Here is a 15,650-nt window from a genome sequence, read left to right on the forward strand (position 1 = left end):
GTGGCTATTTCTTAATTTTAAAACAATATATATTTAAATAATATATATTTAGATCAATATATAATGTGTGTATATAATATAATACAACTATAAAATGCATAATTATATTGCTAATTTAGTATGCATTCTTCTACATTTTTGCTCTTCTAGAATTGTAGTAAACATATATAGTTTGCTTATGTGCACATATGCCTGTGCCTACCTTTTAAATTACAATTTGTATAGAAATTATGTAGTCAGTCACACTTTTCCATTTCACACTCTTCTTGCCTTCCTTAGTAATGTGATCTTAGATTCTCTAGGGGTTTATTTTGTTCACCCAGAAAATGAGAATAATAGTAGCCACCTCATAGGGCTATGAGGATTCAGTGAGTTGGAAATATAAACCAAAGCTGGGTACCCACCTGTAATCCCAGAAGTTGAGTAGCAGATGCAGGAGGATTCTAATTTCAAGGATAGTTTTGATTACATAGTTCTAGACTAGGCTAGGCTACATAAAGTACTCAACATTTAGTTAAATCAGTATTTGCTGCTATTGTTCTATTATTCCATTCAACAAAACCTACAAATCACCTATAATTGTTTTAATTTGAGTCTTTATTGCTCAGAGAACATGTTGTTATATAGATGAAAATAAGTTAGCCAATTCTACTTTTGTGGGCATTAATTTTACTTCCACATTTTGCTAGCAAAAGGCAAAATCATATATATATTTACATGCTGCCATTTTTCTTAGTCTGCAATAGATTCCCAAGAATAAAATAACTGGGTTGAAAAATGAACATTGCTTTTAATTTCATTCAGTGTTGCTCCATTGCTTTCTTAAAAGCACATAACAAATTCACAATTGCACTAGCAAATCAGGAGTATACTTTACTCTGCAATATTACTATGTTGACCTTACAGCACTTTCTTTTATAAATGTTTTTGGGTGTACATGTATGTGTATGCACTATGTGTGTGTATAAATTCACCAAACTCAGAAGAAGGATCATCCCCTGAGACTAGAGGTACAGATAGTTGTGAGTTGGTATGCGAGTTCTAGCAGCTGAACCTAGCCTTCCACAGTCTGTAAAAGCAGAAAGCACTCTTGACCACTGAGTCATCTCTCTAACCCTATTAGAACACTTTGTAAATGTTATTAGTCGTACATGTGAAATCGGTTGGTGATTTACTGTTCCTGGTTTAAACGCCTTCATATCAGTCGGAGTTCTTTAGGGAAGAAAAAAATTTACTTATGCAAAGCTGCAGTTCGGGTAAGTGCTGCAGCTCCTCCTTTTCCTCACCCTCTTCCTCCTCCCTGTCTGTCAATTTGTAGGGTTTCTTGTATTTTGCACTGTGAGTCCACCCTTTATATTATCACTATAAACTCATGTCTTTCCTAGGTATAGTTATGTTTCCACTGTCTTGTTAATCTGTTTGAATTGTAGAGATTTTGCCCAAATTCCGAGAAACCATATGTTGTAAAATGATAGTCATGACTTCTTAGCTTGAAGAATTGATTAAGAGGCTCTTTCCATTGAAGGGTTGGAGACATCACGGAATTTTTGCTATTCTTTATATTTTACTTTACATATACATATAATTTTATTTTAGGTAAATAGAACCTAATTTTTTTCAAATTAATAGCCTATTGCATCCATATTGCATTTCCAATCCATCTTTGCTGAACTGAAATGAAATACTAACTTTTGTTATGCTTTAAATGTCTTAAATGATTGTATATGCATAATTGTGCATAATTGGCTTCGTTCTTAATCACGTTGTTGATTATTATGTGCTGCTGTCATTTCATTCGATTACAGTGACTTTAGAGTATAGTCTGATGTCTAGAAAGTATTCTTTTCTTTAGTTCCCTTCCTCTCGTTCTCTTTTATTTTTCATGCTTATTCTAGGGCATTTATTCATACATATAAGTATTAAAATATATTATGTGAATATCCTGTTTTTCTACTGAAAAAAACACATTGTGGATTTAAGTTGGAATTTGAAGATATAATATTGACATTGAGAAAATTGAAGTCTTATATCAGCTGTTCTTGTTAATTCACTCATTTGGTTTGTTTTTTGTTTTTCACATTGGCATTGCCGTTTTCTTCATACCGACTTGAGGCTTTTTCAAGTATTCCAGTATCATACAGGGTACTTTCATTACTGTGAATATAATTTTATTCCATTTTCATTTCAGTGTTTACTACTTGAATAGAGAAACACTATATTCTGTGTGTGCACACGTGTGTTAAACAATTTTATATTCTTCCACCTACCCAATTCTCTGATAGATTGCATAGATTTTTGTAAGATTGATTTTGTTTTTAGTTTTACAAATATAACATTAACAGATAAAGACATCAGGAAGATACGGGTATTTATATTAGTTTTTGGTATTTTTCATTAGCTAGAAACTCTAAGGCTATTATGATTAATAACAGAGATATGAAGCATGGTTTACTAGTTCTCATTTTTATTTCATTGGGTCAGTGCTTCGCCATTTGTGATTATATTTCTCATCAATTTTTGGTAAACTGTCTGTACTATTTCAAGATAAGTTAATCTTATTTAATTTAAAAACATATTAAGAGTGGAGCTAAATATTATCAAATGACTTTTAAGGCTATATTAATATCATCATTTATATTATTTTCCTCTAGGATGCAAATTATTGATGCCATAACTTATGATGAGGGAGTTACTGAACCTCCATCACATTTCCAAATTTAATAGTATGCATAGGTTAGTAAGTTTTGTGATGCAAAAAATGAAAGCCTCAGTGGTGTGTGTGTGTGTGTGTGTGTGTGTGTGTGTGTGTGTGTGTGTGTGTATAATTTTTAGTTGTGGGTCTTTGTATTAGTCAGATCCTGCTTGTTCTATTCTGGGCTCAGGTAAGCGACTCTAATTGTCACTGTAGATCTGTCTGGTGCTGTTGCTCCAGGCCATAATGCTTTGTACCCCATTTTTCCTAAGAAACCTCTCATTTTTCTATCAATCAAATCAATATGATCCATGGAGCTAGTCTCAAGGTGACTGCAAGGATACAAGAAGGAAGGAAAGTGTTTCCAAGGCCACTTAAGGCCTACATTGGAAAGAGTCACAATTCCATCTCATTTAATTCTTTATGTTAACACACTTGGCTTATTCCAAAATTAAGGTACAAAATATGAATACTTTGACAAAATTTCTGAACAAAGGGAAAGGTGGCGTTTACCACATTCTAATTGGTCACAATTTAACTTTATTCAAAGACTCCTGGTTTGTATTAAAAATGTCAGCATTTATATCCAAATATGTTTGAAGATTAAATTTAGATTGATGTTATAAAAATAATTAAAGGGGTTGCTTACTATTTTAGCTTTAGATAATTTAAATAATATTGAAATATTTATTTCCTCAAATATTTACAGTAGTATAAAAACCTGTGAATTTCCTTGCTGTGGTGACTTGCTCAATGATAAATACTTATTCATTGTTTCATTCTTTTACTTGATAAATTGGCAATTGAAAATTTCTGCCTTTTAATGAGTCGATATAGTTTACTAAAAGAAAAAAATATTTTCAAACATTGCTACTAAAGATTTAGCATTTAATTCTTCACATCTAAATTTCTTATTTGTCTTTACTGCTGGTTATATCTCCTTTCACATTTTAAGACTTGGAAGTATTTATTTATTATTTAATCTGAATTCCAAGAGGGCTATCTTCTCATTGGTATTTCTCAAAGAATAACCTTTATTTTATTAATTCTAGAATGTTTATTCTTCGTTTTCTTATTTCTTCCTCATTATATTTGTGATTCTTTCCAAAACATCATAAGATAAATACTAATCTAATTTCTCTTCTCATATTTGTTTGTCAATGTTAAAAGAATATATAGGTTATTTTCCTGGGAAAAGCTTCTTCTATGCCATCTATATTTTAGAATAAAGTGATTAATTTTATGACTTTCAGGTTGTTTGAAATTTCACTTTGGATTCATTGGTGTTTTATGAGTACATTTCTTACATTTGATGAGCTTACTTTTGCATAATTTCAATTATTTCAGTAATGTAGCTGTTGGACTCAAAGAACCTCTTTTCCATTTTTGCTTTACCTTATTCTCTGTTTCATCCTTTTCTTAGTATTCTTTGAGATCTGTCTTTGAAATTTCTCACATTGTTTACCCTCACAATGCTCATTTTGATATTTTTGCCTTTGTGCTGTGTGTTATCTTCCTGGTCGCTGTTTTTTTTTTTTTGTTGTTGTTGTTTTTGTTTTGTTTTGTTTTTTATCTCAGCCACAGTTCTCCTTTTGTCCAGTTAATCTTCTAAACTGTTGATTTTTAAGTCTTGTTTTTGAAGTACCAGAAAGTCTATTTTATGCTGCTGTTGAACATTTATACATATATTTCATTATTGGAAAGGATGGTGGTCTATAAGTTACCATTTAACTGTCCTTCAATTAAAGTAGTTAAACTTTTTAGTTGATAGCTTATTAAAGTTGCCTCGTGGTCAAGGGGGTAGCAACTCAAGTTGTAATATGGCTCTCAATTGGTAAAAAAATTAAGTTCTTAGGGGGAGAATCTTCTTTCTAGGTTTATAGTGTCCCCATCTGTTGTTCTAATGAATTCCTTTTTATCCTCTTGAAGTCTTAAGGCAGCAGGCATATGGATCAGGTTTTTTTTTTTCTTTTTTTCAGTTTCTGGTCTCCTTTTGTGAGGTCTTTATAGTGCTGCATCAATGATTTACTTTGCACTTAACAGAGTAAGAAAGACAGCAGTTCTTTTGCCAAGACTCTCACAACATGCAGGACACAACTCATATTTAGCTGCTTCCCGTAAGCTTCCATAAGTCTTTTGCTCTGGAAAGATGAGTACTACGCAGTTTGCAATGAGAAACACTGTAAGCTAAAGTTCTCACTTTCCCAGAGTCTTCTCACATAGTGGACTCTAGTTATACTTCTTCACAAAGAATTGCTCTATAATAATACAGGACTGGTGGTGAGATTCAGGGTGGATAACTGTAATAGTTTGAGTACAGTTGTAAAAATAATCACTAAAATATTATGAGGTTGGGCCAGCAAGTTGGTTTAGCAAGTAAATGCACTTGCTCACAAGCATAGTTACCATTGTTTGATCCAGAACCTCCGTGAAAGGAGAGAACTGACTTTCACAAGTTGTTTTCTGAATGCTAAGGCATGAATATTCATGCCTATGCATATATATGCACATGCACATATGTATCCTCCGCGTATATACCTATCCTGATACAAATGCATACATGCATGCACTAAATAAATCTAATAAAAGTATAGTACTATGTTAAGGGGTTTCATATATTTTAATTTTAATATATTTCTTTAAAAAGGAGGCATGAGAAGAGTGAATATATAGAACATTTTTGTTAGGGGGTCAGAAAAATATCTTCAATCACTACAACTTGAATCTCTGTAGAAAACAAGAAAATAAAAATTTGTTAGAATCATGTAAAGTTGTCAGTTTTAGTTACATAAACTTAATAGGAAGCAGGAACTCAGAGATTTCTGTTCATTCATGGTGTTTGACCATTCATAGCACCTTAAGAATATTAAGCCTGTTTTATTCTGATCATATTAGATTTCAGTTTCTCTCAATAACAAACTCTAACGTATATGGACAAATGTTTCCAAAAAGAAATTGTATCCTCTAACTGAAGCCTTCTTCACTTCAGTGACTATGGAAAGTTTGGAATGCTTTAGGGCCAGCGACAGTTTTCAATTTATCTTGGGCTATCTTTAGCCTCCTATGGAGCCATTCCTTGCACAGATGAAAACCTTTACGAATGTATTAGCTTAATAAAACCAGTTTTCAGCAACTAAAATGTTTGGCGTATAAGAGTTCGAATCCTATGGCTGAGGTTTCTCTTCATTGCTGTTATTACTGAATATTTCCACCAATGTATATTGAAGAGTACTTTGATTCATGGCATACTTTGTTCTATTACTACAGAAATTTCATGAAACTGTTTCCATTCTGAAACCCGGAATTGGGGATGAATTAAATATGTATTCCCCAGGCCATGATAACTCATGTTTGTCTCTTTTGAGGCAAAAGTTGTGGTTTTTACCTAAACCCCTAGATTACAAGGAAGAGACTTCAGGGAAATGTAGTCCCTACCCTTACCAGGAAGTGCGAAGGATAGGTAAGTTCGCAGGTGTGGTCAGTAAAGTCATTCAGATGGGGTACTGGGCATGTATGCACTCTACTAGCCCAGTACTCAAAAGGAAGACAAGGAGAGCCTAGAGTTATAGGAGGGTCTAAGGGAGCCACTGGAAGGGACTCCTGCACTTCAACTGTGTCATAGTACTCTTGACTAGAAGTTTCAATGTGGCTCAGAACTGTCATCTCCACTCTCAATAAATCCCAAGTATCACTCCTTATTGACAGATCTTTCCTGAGTCTTCTATCTGATGGCAATCAGAGACTTCTTGAAAATGTCAGCATAGGCTTTTGAAACAAAATAAATCTGAGGCAAAGTCCTGATACTGTTATTCAATATCAATGACAACATGAGCAGATAAATTGCCCATTCTTAGTTCCCTCTCCCCCTCTCCCTCCTCTTTCCTTTCCCCCTCTCTCTTCCCTCTTTTCTTTCTTTGGGGTGGGTCTTAGTATATAGCAGTGGCTTGCCTGAAACTTGCTGTACAGACCAAGCCTGCCTTTATTGTATATTCTTTGGCCTAGAGCAAAAACTAACCAACTGGGACATCAAAAGTATTATTCGAACAATTTTTTGCTTTCTAAAAATTGAGTAGGTTATTACAGTAGTGTAGCACTGGATGGCACAAAACAACTGTATTACAAGCAATTTCAAAGGAAGGAAAGATAAGCATAATTTTCTTGTCATCATTGACCCAAATTGCTTTTTTTGTATTTGTTCCTGTTTCAGTAGTTGTTTATAGTTCTTCTTTCCTAAATTTTTATAGCTACATAGAGTACCACTTGAATATGATTTTTGTGATAGGCATAAAAACAGGCCTCTAATCTTGATGTGGTTGAAAAGCTTTCAAGGAATTACCCAAGAGAGAAGTCTCAGTCGAAAAACATAGGAACACTGATCATATAAACAAGGCATGTCTAACTTGTGATGTATAGGCCACACACATATCTCCCCTGATAGCTATGCCTATGGCCCAACAAGTTTTTAGATGACAATGTCATATCACAATGTCGAAAGGCTAGTCACCTCTCACAATCTTTTAGAAGAAAAGAAAGATTTCTAACAAAGGTTTGGGTTGTAAGACAGAATTTGAGAGAAGCAGGGAGAAATGTAAGAGACCGAATTCCATAAAAATGTGGCAACCCACCTTGAAGCTTGTAGTGGGATATTTCCCTTAGGAATCAGGAACTGAGAAAAGAAGAGTGAGAAGGCGTGATTGAGCAGAGTGATTAGGTGACCTTTGAAGAAGGACAGCCGTATCCTTGGCTATGGAGCAATGGGGTCTCTGAGAGTATTGACATTAGGCCAGAAATCAGTTATGCAATGTGGATTCTTATGTGAATGCCATGACTTCTGGTTAAGCAGCTCTGCAACTTAGGCAACCCTGGCAGAAGTGACAGCTGGGTGATGCCCACTTACCACAATCCCCACACCTGTCCATCAGCATGCTCATGGAAGTGGAATGTGGATAGCATACCTCTGTGTCAACCATACTGGGGTAGAGTCTAGCATTGACAGAGTAACAATGCAATAGCCTGTAAGTCCTGAGAGTTCTGCTCTTGTCTGGGTGCATGAATTTCTCTGTGGAACTTTCAGAGTTGCTGGTTATTCCATAATAACTGCAGAACATGTCACATTATAGAGAGGAAGGAACAAGAAATTTTGAAAGCAAAGACTTATTTGAGCCATTGGCCTGGATAAGCCTCTTAGTGGTTGTGTTTGTGTAAGTTGCTCAGCCTTTCTGAAGAATTGGCCTGCTGATAGTAATGCAGTATTTCTTTGATTATAAAATGACATAATATGAGTAAATATTTGGTACAGGCAAGAAACCTAGTGGATCTATGAATAGCATTATGAAGTGGGATATTTATTATGCCTTTTATTATGTGATAGGAATTGTGGTAGACCATGGTTGGGATAGGCATCTGGGGAGTTTATCCTGAAGAGTTATGTAGAACCCTTATTTCTGGGCATCTTTGTCAGAGAAGTGAAGATATAGCCAAGCACGAATCTGTTAACAACTAAATATTAGTCCTAAGATTTTCTCGACAAGAAAAATCTTTTACATTATCAGAATGATTGCTAAAGTAAAGGCAAGAACAGAACCTGAAAAACTTTGAGAAGCTTACCTGGGCCATGTTGTGTGCTGAGAAATGATGGCAAAGTCTTTTGTTTGTGAATGACTTATTTATTTTTGTGTGTTTGACTGATTTGCCTACATATGTATGTACCGCACTCATGTCTGGTGTCCACAGAAGTCAAAAGAGAAAGATACTCTGTAACTAGAGATACAATGGTTGTGAGCTGTTTTGTGAGTGCTGGGAATGAAACCCAGGTCCTCTTGATGAGCGACCAGTGTTCTTAACCTCTGAGATGTTGTTCCAGGTTCCTCTGAGTGTTGAGAGAGTGGTTAATACAGACTTTAGACTGTGAGATAAAGGCCAGTGTCATTCACTCCTCCTTGTCATAGGCAATTCTGAGTGCTGTGCAATGATAAGAATTCATGATAGACAGCCCATGCTTCCGGTGATGTCTATTGTTTTGAAATGTGAAATGATAGGGGTTCTTGATGGATAGCTCTTGCTGCCCAGTGATATCCACTGTTTTGTAGTATGACTGAATCTTTGAATAAAGTCTGTCTCAGTAATTTCCCCTTCCCTGAACAATCAAGAGACAAACATTTAAAACTGTCAATTTCTCACAAGCATTCTAATTTGAACAGTTATAATGGTCCTAATGCTTAGTTTTACAGGAGGCAGAAAATCACCTATCTGCTTGCTGTGGGTTGTGAATATCTTAATGTTAAGCACCTGGTGGATAAATTATTGACATCTCCCTGTCTTATACCTGTCATTCCCTTCTAAAATCCAGTTTGAGCCATAGCAGGCAAACAGGAAACAGAAAATCTTGGGTCCAAAGTAATCTAGGGTTCTCATTTCCTTTATTAAGCATTTGTGTAACAGAGCACACCAAAGCTGGCTATCTTTAAATGATATCCAGTTTTATCATAATTGTGTGGATTAAGGATCTGGATAGAGTACAGAAAAAGAAGGCTCTTTTCTGTCTCTTAAAATCTGGTAAATTTTAACTTGGTTGTCTGCAGCGAGCTGAGATTGTCTGACTTAGGCCACATAGCTAGGATCTTGGTAATTGCCATCACCTGTGTTCCTCCACACTCTTTCACACGACCCCTTCCTATGGCCAGCTTGGGTGTCCTGATTTGCTTTCTGCTGCTGTGATAAAATACTGACCAAAACCACGTTGGGGAGGGCTTACTTGGCCTACAAGGTGGGAACTCAAAGCATGATTCTGGAGAGAGGAACTGAAACAGAGACTGTGAAGAGATAGTGTTTAGTGGCTTGCTTCTCTTGACTTGTTCAACTCACTCTCTCTCTCTCTCTCTCTCTCTCTCTCTCTCTCTCTCTCTCTCTCTCTCTTCTTTCTTCCTTTCTCCCCCCACCTTCCTTTTTCCCCCTGAGACAGTCCCTCTGTCTGTATAACAGACCTGGCTGTTCTGAAGCTTGCTATGTAGACCAGGCTGGCCTCCAACTCATAGAGTTCTACTTGTGTCTTCCTCCCTAGTGCTGCGTGTCACCATGTCTGGCTTCAACTACCTTTTCCCCTCATTAATGTATTTATGCACTTTATATCCTGACTGCAGTCTCCTCTCCCTCCTCTCCTCCCAGCCCCACTTTCATGCCCCTCCTCCCCTTCTTCTCAGAGAATGGGAGGCCCAATGGTTACCGAACCACTCTGGCACATCAAGTTGCAGTAGAATTAGTTGCATCCTCTCCCAATGAGGCCAGGCAAGGCAGCCCAGTTTTCAACTACCTTTCTTAAACAACCTCGGCACCTCTGACAAGGGACTATATCACCCATACCAGGCCCTGCCACATAAATTAGCAATCAAAAAATTGTTCCACAGACCAGTCTGATTCAGAAAATTCTTTAGTTGAGATTCCCTCTTCACAGGTATTGCCTAGTTTTGTGTCATGTTGACAAAAAGTAACTATGACATTGGGCTTCTTCACATCATGAATGTCAGGATATCCAGTGTCTTACATAGTAGCTGGATTTTCCCCAAGAGAAAGTTTTTCCAGATCTTTTAAAGATTTTGCCAGGACCTGACACAGCATAACTTCTACCACATTTTATTGTTCAAAGAACAAAAACATCATGGATTCAATTAGCTGTGTATTAGATGTTAACTATATACAATGAAATGATGTGAATTTACAGGTGTGCAAGAACTTCTGCGCTTCTAGTACATGACTGTTGCAGCTGTTTTACTCAGATTTGCACTACTATCTTTACATTGCAGTGAAATACCTGAGGCTTCTCATTTCATAAAGATAAAAAGAAAGGCTTATTTAGTTCAGTTGTGCAAAGCTGAAAGCTCAAACATCAAGATGAAAACTCCTCACTCTGAAGAAGTGTTTCAGCAGGAGTGTGTTTCAGGTCAAGAGGTCACATCACACATATCATGGTGGAAATGAGGGGTATATATTGTATGTGTGAGTATGGAACTCCTTACCTCGATGAATAGAAAGTCACAGAGGCAGATTTTGCTGTCTCAAACCTGTTCTGTAGTGGGTCATACATATGCCTATGACCATCCTCTTCACCTTTAAATGGCGCTACCCTGAAGATCAAGTCTTTGGTTATATAATAGACACTTACGGGGTACTTGGACTACATGTAAACTACAGGAATGGCTAAAAGCAACAACAATGAAACTACTTAATTTGTGTCACAACTCCTTGTGCCAGGAATTTGAAAAGGATCCCATTAAATAGTTCTCAATTCAAATGGTCTCTCACAAGAATGCAGCCAGATGTGAGATGAAGTTGATATTACCTGGTAATGTGGATTGTATTTCTAAGGTGCAGTTCTTTCTTGACTTGCCAGCAATGTGGGTTGTTGTCAGGGAGATCAGCATAAACCATCATCTTGACAGCCTAGTTGTAAACTCTCCAGAGTGGTTATGCTTCATACATGATGATGGTGTGCAATAGGCCACCAGGTAGGTTAGACATCTCTGTCTGATAATTTCCAATTTACTCTAAAATTAAGAAAGCATAACTTCTACCATATAGCATAGGTTGAGGAAGTTTTGAGCCCTACCATGGTTTTCAGCACTTAGAGAAGGGAGATACAGCACGCTTATGGATTTAAGGCCAGCTTGTGAGTTACAGTGAGACCTTGCCAGAAACAAAAGAAAGCAAGGCAGAGCAAATGTTTCAGTGGTCTGCGTATGTACTGGAGGGACCACCTTCTGATCATCCTGGCACAGATGTGAGAGCCTCTTTCACCAGGTCATTTTCCTTACCAAGTATTTGAGAGCTGGGCACTGGAGGCCAGAGTACAGATTCATTGGAGCCAGTGCTAATAGTATTTCCATATTAAACATGTCGAAGGAGATAAAAATGCAGCAGACCCATTTCCTTTACAAACATAGCTGAGTATAATCTCACTAGCAGAGTCAGAAAGTTTATTTGGATACCATTGCTTGGCTGTGCACTTGAATAGTCATAATTCCTGGGGTTTGGCATGAAAGCTCTAATGATGACCATTGATCTGTCTCAACACAGCCACATACCACTATAGTGTTTTTGCATGAGGTGTTTATTTTTTTTTATGTTCTGATTATTTCTTTTGCTGGATGATTTCCAGTGAGGGAACACAATTTTACATACTTGTGCTCATGAACATGCACGCTTCATTCACTCTCCCATGCAGACATCTCGCTACATCACCTCAATGATATTAGCTAACCTAGACTTCACCTGTGTTTGCTATGCTTACTGTTTTATTGTCTTTTAAGGAAGAATTATATCTGGCTTCCAGCTGGATGTTAGTCTTGCTGACTATAGAGCTGTGGGTAGAGATTATTGGTAAAGACAAAGAACCCTCTAAAATCATAATGTGGTAACCCTGTTCGAGCTTACCAGGGGGAGACAGACAAAACAAATTATATAGGAAAACCAGAATCGAGCAACACACACACACACACACACACACACACACACACACACACACACACACACACACACAGTGTGAGTCTTCACCTCTGCACCTCTGGCCAGCTGTCCAAATTGAGACAGACTGGTTCTTCAAGAAGAGAGAGAAGGGATATGGCTTGCCAAAAGGACAGAGAGTGAAACTGACCTAGTATGATGCTGTGTGTGTGTGTGTGTGTGTGTGTGTGTGTGTGTTGTTTGTTGTTTGTAGTGTGTATGTATGTGGTGTGTTTAAGGAGGTTGACAAAGACTTTAAAGAAATGTCCAGTGAAAGTGAAGTGTTTCTCTTGTTTTAAGAGGCTGAGGAAAGTGCTATGAGGTGGTGTGCTAAAGAACACTTTCGGTGTTAGAGATAGATACACCTGGATTCTTACCCAGGCTCCACAAATAACCAGGCCTGTGACCTTTTTAAAAAACTATTCAATGTAGAGATAGCTAGTTAGACATGGTGGTTTATGTCTGTAAGCTTAGTACTTGGGAGTACAAGGCCTGGTTTCCTCATTTGAAAATACAAGTAATAATATGAACACTTACTAGGGACGATGGGAAGTTTAAATAAGGTACTGGTGCAATGATTGAGTACCACTGCTTGGCACAGGTCAGGCACTAAAAGAATGGTAGCTATTATTGGGTATAGATTACACACGAGAACCTTTCGTTTAATTGCCTTTCTCTTTTTCTCCAAACACACATTCAACCATTTTAATTTTTGTCTTTTGAAAAGAAATTTCTTCTTTATCTGAATACTGATGTTAATTAATGGTCTAACCTTGGGTTAGGTAATTACATTGTGTCATCAAGCTCCAGGTTATTAGATATTATTTGCAAGAAAAGCAGGCCTACAGTTCCTCTCAGACTGAGCATGGAGGCTGCAAATTGAGTTTAGAGGATTACTGACCTTTAGACCCTGGCTGGTAGCAGGGCCAGCCCACACTCCTGGTCTTGAAAGCCACAGCAGGCTCTTGTAATTGAGTTACTGCCTGGGATTCAGTAGGACTAATCCATCTATATGATTTCTTCGCCTGGTTTAATATCATTAACAAAACCAAATTAAGGAGAGGGTGGGAGTGAGGTGGGATGGAGTAAAAGGCTTCTCTGCTTGGGGCTCGCTAGCACATCTCCACAGGCAGGGTACAGTGTACGTTTTGATGAATGGGTTGAGGGCTCTGTGAAGCCATGCCCTCGGCCACTCCACTCCTTAACAACACCCATCTGTCCCCACTGACAGAAAGGACAATAGGGGAAAAGGTTTCCTAACACCAGGGACTGATTATTGGCCTCCTTGCTCCTCCTTTCCTATCCCTTGACTTCTTCTTTCCCTTATGTCCCATGTACAATTTCTGGTTTCAGAGCGGCTTTTCCTTTCAGTTCTAACTACTAGGGATCTTCCCTGGGTTGTCGGAAGTGTAGCCTGGGAGATAGGCTGATCCTATTTCTCCTTCTGCAGCACTAGAGGCTTGTCTCACCTCACTTCACAGGAGGTTGGCTAACCTGAGCAGTGGGGGACTACAGGGAGGAGGGGTGTGTGTTGGTGCCAGTGAGAAGCAGCAAGCAATAGGTCAGTTTCGGTCTCTGCCCTAGTGGCAAGCCAGATCCCCTCTCTCCCTTCTTGGAGAACCAGTCTGTCTCAACTTGGACAGCTGGCCAGAGGTGAAGAGTCACAGACTCCAGGGCAGATTTCACCGTAGTTGCCAACAGCGGAGTCCCCAAAGTGTAGGTGGCAACCAGTGCAGCCAGAAAGGCAAGCACTGGAAGTCTAGGGAGTAATAAGGGTGGAGATTAAGGACTCCTGGCTTCTGTGTTCAAAGGGGATCGAGAGACCCCGCTGTGGCAGCGGTGGAGGACCTTGCCTGTCCGAGGAAATAGGGAACACCCCGCTGACAAGCTCGCCCGCACTCCGCTAGGCTGCCAGGCTTTTGCAAGGCGGCAGCTGACGTCTGCGCGCCCCTGCCGAGCTCTGTTTTTACTACAGCCGGCAGGCGGCTTTGTGGAGCCCCGCCCTCGCCGGCTGCCCCCCAGCCCCCCGCGTGCCCCACCTTGTCGTTTATATAGAACGCACCCCAGTGCTGATTCCCGGCTCTCTGGGATCAGAGAGTTCTTTGCCCTGAGAGTGGCAGCGAGGGAGCAGGCGAGCTCCGAGGGGGTGTGGGTGTAGGGAGAGAGAACAGGTAAGGGCTTTTGGTTCCCGCTCCTCTGCCGGCCAGCAACTCCGGGGCCCCTCTTTTGGCCAAAAGACTGGAATCTGGAAACGGATTAAATAGAAAGGAGCGAACCTCCCTTTCCGAATCCCCGCGGGCGAGAAGCTGCGCGGCTCTGCGGTGTAACAGGCTCACACATTGCTCATCACATGTTCAAACATTTCCCTTTCGGGGAGGCTCGTTATTTTTAAGTGAATATTTTCGTCTTTGTTTTGATTTTTTTTTAAACAAAACCTTCCTCGGGGTTTTATTTTGATTGAGTTGGCGGCCCTCAGCAGATTGGGAGAGGCGGGGAAAAGCAGCCCAGTAGAGCTTGGGCAGAACACCCAGGCAACTCCCGGCGTGGCCGGCGCCCGTGGAGCGAGCGACCGGCACAGAGCCCGGGCAGGCCGGCGGCGAAGCTGGGGATCCCGGCTGCGCCTCCCGGGTGCCCCGAGGTTCCTGAGCGCGGCTCTCGGAGGGCGGGTAGGAGCGGCGGGGCGCTGGAGCGGCGGCCACCCCGCTTTGTCTCTGCACTTCTGGAGCGCGGCGAGCGGCTCCTCCCGCGGCCGGCCGCTCAGGCTCGGGCGGCGGCTCCTCCTTCACCCCTCTCTTTTCCTCCCCACTCTTTGGCAGGCGGCGGCAGCGGCGGCAGCGGGAGAAAAGCGGATTCCGCCGGGAGCCACACTGAGAGCTCGCGGTCGCGACTTGCCGCCCTAAGCGCTCTCGCAAGTCCAGCCAGCTCGGCGAGGACTTCCTTCTCCTGGACGAACCTTGTCAAGCAAGCTGGGATCTATGAGTGGAAAGGTGACCAAGCCCAAAGAGGAGAAAGATGCTTCTAAGGGTAAGCCCACCGGGCAGTCCGCCTCCTTCCCTTCGCTAGGTTGCCCTCGCCCCCTTGTGTGCGCGCCTCCCAGTGGCTCCTAGTCTCTGTGCTAGACCCTAAGGTGCCCATGACCTCTGCGACCCCGGACAAAACCCGGAGGTCTAGGCTTCTGGGGAAGTGTGGGTTTGCACCACTTTCCCTCCATCCTGGCGGAACTGGGGCCCCTCCAGTCCCTCCAGTTTCTTCCACTGCCCCTTTGAACGCATGGTGGCCGCGCTGCGGGCAGAAGAAGCTGCAGCAGCCTGGAGCGCAGGGAACGGATCTGCCTGCTACTGACTGGATCTCTCTCTCTCTCTCTCTCTCTCTCTCTCTCTCTCTCTCTCTCTCTCTCTCTCTCTCTCTCTCTCCTCTCTCTCTGTGTGTGCCTGTTGTGTGTGTGTGTACGCTCCAGAGGTGT

This window comes from Rattus rattus, chromosome X (genome assembly GCF_011064425.1).
Source record: "Rattus rattus isolate New Zealand chromosome X, Rrattus_CSIRO_v1, whole genome shotgun sequence".
Classification (NCBI taxonomy): Eukaryota; Metazoa; Chordata; class Mammalia; order Rodentia; family Muridae; genus Rattus; species Rattus rattus.